Source organism: Papaver somniferum, chromosome 1, assembly GCF_003573695.1.
Source record: "Papaver somniferum cultivar HN1 chromosome 1, ASM357369v1, whole genome shotgun sequence".
Lineage (NCBI taxonomy): Eukaryota > Viridiplantae > Streptophyta > Magnoliopsida > Ranunculales > Papaveraceae > Papaver > Papaver somniferum.
In genome coordinates, this window is record NC_039358.1 from 187,312,843 (window position 1) to 187,319,591 (window position 6,749).

The 6,749-nt window shown below is 37.8% G+C and overlaps 1 long non-coding RNA gene across 4 annotated transcripts; it reads right to left on the minus strand.

Moving 5' to 3' along the window:
• Positions 1–442: 442 nt before the first annotated feature.
• Positions 443–4,536, minus strand: LOC113310032. Of its 4 annotated transcripts, XR_003340884.1 has the most exons (11): positions 4,317–4,536; positions 4,109–4,238; positions 3,930–4,023; positions 3,591–3,814; positions 3,419–3,495; positions 3,012–3,128; positions 2,158–2,725; positions 1,985–2,041; positions 1,329–1,434; positions 1,142–1,222; positions 443–932 (listed from the first exon to the last, which is right to left on the minus strand). It is a non-coding gene; the product is annotated as an uncharacterized LOC113310032 (long non-coding RNA). The 4 variants fall into 4 exon arrangements; XR_003340882.1 differs by lacking the exon at positions 3,419–3,495; XR_003340881.1 differs by lacking the exons at positions 3,419–3,495; positions 3,591–3,814 and having other exon boundaries at positions 4,342–4,536.
• Positions 4,537–6,749: the final 2,213 nt, after the last annotated feature.

The following is a 6,749-nucleotide window of genomic DNA, read 5'->3' on the forward strand; positions in this document are numbered from 1 at the left end:
GAACTGAATGCCCGGGGGCGTATCAAGCTTGATCCGGAGGTTGCTGCTGCTGCCGGCATAAAGTCCGGGTCAAGAGGGAAAAGTAGCGGGGCTGCTCAGAAAGGGAAGAATACAACTGCTACTGTTTCTCAGGTGAGTTTTTAAGTTCTTAAATCCGAGCTCTTTTCCACTTCTCAATATGCATAGGTGTTAGTTTGTTCTAAAAGACTGAGACGTGGTTGTTTATTGTTGAAGCCTTTATTGCGACCCCGGATTAGAATTCGAAAAAGAGGAGAGTCAACGGCGTCTTCCAAGGGTCAAGGAGGTAAGACTGGTTTTTCATAGCTTGTTTAGGTATTATGGCTCCACGTGATTGTCATAAAGTTTGTTAAGATTCACTCGACGTATTATCCACGTCATCCGTATTGTCTTATAAATATGTTGAAAGAGAGAGGATTGTTAGTTTATCATTGAAAACTTCTCTCATTTATTTTTTTTTGCTGTAGGTTTACAGATTGGTGAGGCGTTGAGTCCCCGACATTCTTTTTCCAGTTCAAGTGTTCAGGTAAGATATTGTACACTTCAGTTTTCATCTTCGAATTGTTCCACTGGAGAATGATTCATTACATCGTCGATCTTGTTTATCAGGGTGCAGCCATGGGTCGTACTGAGCAGTCGGCGGAACAAAATAGTTCCAAGAAAAGGAAACAGCAAGGTGGTCAGATGATGTCTGGATCAAGATATCCTGACCCAGCCCCTCTCCCGGCGATTGGAAGCCCCGGCTCATTGGTTGGCCGAGCTACTTGGTTTAATTAACTCACATGTTTAATTGCACTGCTAATATTGAAAGAGCTAACTCAGATTTCCCAACGTGGATATCTATGTGTGTGAATTGTCAAGTAGAGCATCCATGTTTTGTGTCTCTGGTTCACATACGACAAAGAACGTCGTTCCTGCAAAGCAAATCAACATCAGTACAATGACTTCGTTCAGTTCTTAATACACAGTAGAACAAAATAACTTAAATAAGTTATTAGAGTATACTTCACTCAGCCAATTCTACAAGTCATACAGCTCACAAAGGAGTGTTAAAATAGAAAAAAAAAAGAAATTAGAGTTTACTAATTGAATATGCTTATTTTAGTATAAAATCTAGTCTTACTCTTCCTCTCACTCTAAGGCGGAAGGCAGGTGGTTGTGAAGCAACGACACAACGGGTGGATGTTTGATGTGCATGTAAAGGCTGCAAGAATATGAGAACATGAAAATTGATTATCAAAAATTTAGACAGATAAATTGATTAGAAAATCTATAGCTTCAATTCAAGATAAAGACAATGAAGAACAAACATTAGACTTTGAACTTGTATGAGACTAAAATTGGATGAGCATCAACTAGATTTGAGGCATGAAATGGAATAGCTTCCCTTTACCACTTATGTTATCACACACCAACCTACAACAACAAGATGTTTAAGTCAGGAATGAGTAAAAATGTATAATGGAAGGTTCAAAAGACTCGCTACCTAGGGTAGAAATGAGTAACCTTATACTAATGCACCAACAGACGTCATGTTAAGAAAGTACAGGCACAAGTGACACGACTGCGCTAAACAAATGACTATGAGGTAAAATAATAAAAGATTTCAAGGCTCCATCAAACATATATAAACAAATAAGGTACAGAATAATCAGATGTAGAAGCCTAGTGAGAGCATTCAACAGAAGCATACAACGGTGTAAGAATGAATTTCTTAGTAATGACTTCGCCACATGATGTCGCGTAGTATTGTCATCACCCGAAGCTCATACACATCATCACAAGAAGATAAAGTCATACACAGACATAAAACCAGAAAGGAAAAAAAACAATGGAAAATAACAATCTCTTCATGTTTACTACCCTAAGTTAGCAGTCCAATCCATCGTGCAGCAGGAAATGGGAAATAGGAGATCTAACTAGGATACATCTAAACCATTAGAGTCTTAGACTACTGAGACCTGACCTCTTCTTTACTTGAAAAATATAGCTTTCATCTGCCCACCACATTGAGTCTGACTATCTGACCAAATCACAGTATGAAGCAAAACCAAAATTAAGTTAGATATTAACCTGGCTATAATTTACATGATATAATGAAACTTAAAATCCGAAAATGAGGGAAAGAAAGAGATCTACCTGATGTTGGTGCTATTGATAGTTACCATATCCAATACCCCCATAGCCTTGGTTAGAATACATGTTAGGATCTTGAGCAGCTGAAACATATGCATAGGTGCCGTGAATCATACAGCAAGGCCATTTGCCTTTCTTTGGTTATCGTCTTGTAGAGATTCATAAGCAGAATCGTAGAATACTACCCTAGATTATGTACAACAGCAGTGTAAGGGGGTCAAAACACTAGTTTAATCATTTTTATAGAGGAGCAACTAGCCCAGTTCAGCCCATACCAACTCTCGCCTGATACAGTGTACAAGATCAGAGTGTTAAACAACATTATTAACTTTCAAATAGGAAAAATAGAAGATGTGAAGCACTTATCTTTTTGTGCCGTCGCGGTGGGTGGAAGTAGGAGAGATCAATTGCTCTAACTCGTCATAATCACTACTTTTACAATGATCACCCTAGTCTGTGAGTGCATACGAAAGCAAGGAGTTCAGTGACCTCTACAACAAAACGTGCACAAATGACTTCTGAACTGAGATATGACATCCACGAGATCTCCAAAGCCTCCGACTGCCATTACCTGAATGGAAAAGATACGAGGATAAGGGAAATTATATCTACCGAATGAGAATACCTTTGAAAAGCAATTAGAATGTATGTGTGTCTTCCTCACTATCCACAAATGCATATGGACCAGGAAATGTGTGAGATGTAAACACCTAGATGTACTAATATAAGATATAATGAAAAGTACCCTAGATGTACTAATATAAAATATAATGATAAGTACTGTAACATATAAGCAAAAGAAAAATTCCATCATGCGTATATAGAAAAGGAATAAAGAAGATGAAGCAAATACATACACCCAATGGATGAAGGGAAATAGAAAATGCTGATTGTGGGGCACACTGAATCTATGAGTGTGTCATCTCATTCAAATCAAACCAGCTGAGTAAAGGTCCTGCTCCAACTGCTAAAATCTGGTATACAGAATACAAGTAACATGTAAATAAATAGAACTACAAACGTTGTGATACTATCTGGAACGGGCTGTATCCATCAAACCAGAACTGGTGACAGTCTCAAAAAGTAACATAAGAGATCAGGAAAGCAAGAAAGCCATTGAACGAAATAAAAAATAAGCATTTGTCTATATTTTAGGCAATACATGAAGGAAACTAACATAAACAAAGAAGGATTCTTGGTATGCTTCACATAACTCAATAATTTACTCAAACAAGATGTTCTATTCATAGCTGTGCATTCGTACCGAACTACAACAGCGAGATCTTTTAGTCAAAAAAGAGCAACAATGTATAATAGTTGTTACTGTCAGATCTTAGTCGGCTGAAAAATTAAGAAAAGCAATAATCAAAATCATTTGTAATTGGTTACTAAAACATAAATAAAGATCAAAAAACACAAAATTTATGAGTTAAGACCTGTAGTTGTTTGAGTCCAACATTTTATGGGTTCATCTTAATGATTCATCCAACCCAAAAACCAAATTACTACGACACAACTATCCATTCTTCAACAAATCTATACTCCTCTTCCTCAGATTCCTATAAAACCTTCACAACAACCTTCAAACGGCCAAACCATTACCCTATTCCAACAAAACTTGCTGCCTCAACCTTACCATCCATTAATCCTTTAGCATTACCTACTTGTTTCGTAATTGGTCCATCCAGTAACCAAAAAAAGCAAAAATTATAAATTGGGTCTCTCTGAAAATCAATTATATTGACAGAAATCCGATCTTTTTCAAATTTACTTACCCCTTGATGTAAAAACCCTGAGAAGCCATGCATAAGCTTAGATCGCTTAGATCGATTTGTGATTTCAATTTCATGGTGTCCTCCAAAACTTTCCCTGTTCAAAAACCCATGAATGGATTTATTATTAGATACAGTTATTTAAACTTGCAGAGGAAAGGAGAGGGGAAAGAAGGTGATACCTTTGAAGATGAGTTTTTGACCTCTAGGGAGAACATTAGTAAGAGGTTAAAGAAGAGATTTAAGGTCTTGACTCTATAGAAAGTCATTCTGTAGGCTGTAGCAGCAACAACCCTCCTTCATTTCCCTTCTCTGCCGATTCAACAGAAATTCAATTAGTAATCAAAACCCTGTAATTCCACAATTCAAACCCCTAATAATGAACCTTACTTTCTTCTCAGATTCACTTTATTACCATCTCGATTGCATCTCTATCTCACAGATCCACCTTCAACTGATTTCAAAATCAAACTTTAAATAACTATCAACTTCAAAAACTCGATCTAATTATCTTCAACCTCTAGGGAGCACTAGCAACACACTGTGAAATAAAGATGGTGGTGGTGGGGAGGCGCAGTGAAAAAGAAGAGACAGTGGAGAAGAAAGAGACGAAGAGACGAAATGAAATCTTCTGTGGGTTTTTTGATTTTATAGCCTAAACGAACGAATGTGATTAATCCTATATAATCTGACGGTGGTAATTAAGCACGACTTAATAATGTACCTAATAAGCACATGAGTGTCACTTTTATTCCCACATTTATACCAGCTAGGTTTCGATATTTCGCTAATAACTATTTTTTAGAGTCTTTACAGGAGATACAAGAAATTCCGTTCATCCGGAAAATAAATGGCTTAGGAGCTAATTTGGCACTTGCGATTTGCATTTCCAAAGGAGTAAGAACTTATGGGTTGCACCATCATTTCATGGCCAGAGATATCAACTCACAAAACAAAGAACTGTCTATGTTCCGTCAAGCATGTGAGCCGCACGAGTGGGTCTAAGAAGAACAGAAGGCGTGGCTGCTTATGCACCACATTTGCTTATCATCATCTTCTCGTCTTTGTCAAAGAAATGAAACATTCATTTCTCTCTCGAGAAGCAGAGCAGCAACAGGACAGATCTGTGAGGTTCTGAAATGGAAATGGAAATGGGTTCTTGACCTAATTTTGGTGGAGCTAATCAATTTCAAAGAAGGGGATTTGAGGCAAGAATACAGGAATGGGATCTGTGTTGCAGGCGGTGGTAGTTGTAGCTACTGAAATTTGGGGAGTGCAAAGGCATGGGTGGTGATTCAATTGACTTGAGTTCGATTGTGAACTGGTGATGCTCAAGGTATCTCTTCTCAATCGATTTGTTGTGGATGTATGGGGTTCTCGATTTGCTAGTGGTGAACTGAATTCGGAGCTGACTGTAATCGGAAGAAGAAAACAGCCAAGCGGGGCGCGGGTTACGGGTTGTACCCGCTGTTTTCAGGTCGGGTCGGGTTAACCCGTTTCCCACAAACCAGCATTTCTCCAACCCTAGCCCGTCTTGTTTAGTCCCAGCCAAGCCGGGCGGGGTTTTTACGGGCCGGGTCAATTCATGGGTATTTGGCTTGTTTGCCAGCTCTACTCATTATTACTAATAACATCAAATCAAATCAATGAGCCAAATCAGGGCTTTTAAAAAGAGATTGGGTTTTAAGAAAACATGTCCTGAGTTGAAATTTTGGGTTTTAAAAAAACATGACCAGAGTTTCTCGTTCGGATGAATTGAAGACGAAATATATCAGAATTGAACATCACAGGTTCAAAGATTACTAGAGATTGACCTGAGTTTATCGTTCGGATTAACCAGAGACGAAATATATCAGAATTGAACATCACATGTTCAAAGATTAATAGAGTTAGACCTGAGTTTCTCGTTCGGATGAACTGAAGATAAAATATATCAGAATTGAACATCACAGGTTCAAAGATTACTAGAGTTAGACTTAAGTTTCTCGTTCTGATGAACTGGAGACGAAATATATCAGAATCGAACATCGCAGGTTCAAAAATTACTAGAGATAGACCTGAGTTTCTCATTCGGATGAACTGGAGACAAAATATATCAGAATTGAACATCACAGGTTCAACGATTACTAGAGTTAGACCTGAGTTTCTCGTTCGGATGAACTGGAGACGAAATATATTAGAATTGAACATCACAGGTTCAAAGATTACTAGAGTTAGACCTGAGTTTCTCGTTCGGATGAACTAGAGACGAAATATATCAGAATTGAACATCATAGGTTCAAAGATTACTAGATTTAGACCTGAGTTTCTCATTGGGATGAACTGGAGACGAAATATATTAGATTCGAACATCACAGGTTAAAAGATTGATAGAGTTAGACCTGAGTTTCTCGTTCAGATGAACTGAAGACGAAATATATCATATTTGAACATCACATGTTCAGAGATTGCTAGAGTTAGACCTGAGTTTCTTGTTCAGATGAATTGAAGACGAAATATATCAGATTCGAACATCACAGGTTCAAAGATTACTAGAGTTAGACCTGAGTTTCTCGTTCGGATGAACTGAAGACGAAAAATATCAGAATTGAACATCACAAGTTCAAAGATTACTAGAGTTAGACCTAAGTTTCTCGTTCGGATGAACTGAAGACGAAATATATCATATTCGAACATCACAGGTTCAAAGATTGCTAGAGTTAGACATGAGTTTCTCGTTCGGATGAACTGAAGATGAAATATATCAGATTCGAACAACACATGTTCAAAGACTGCTATAGTTTGACCTGAGTTTCTCGTTCGGATGAACTGAAGATGAAATAT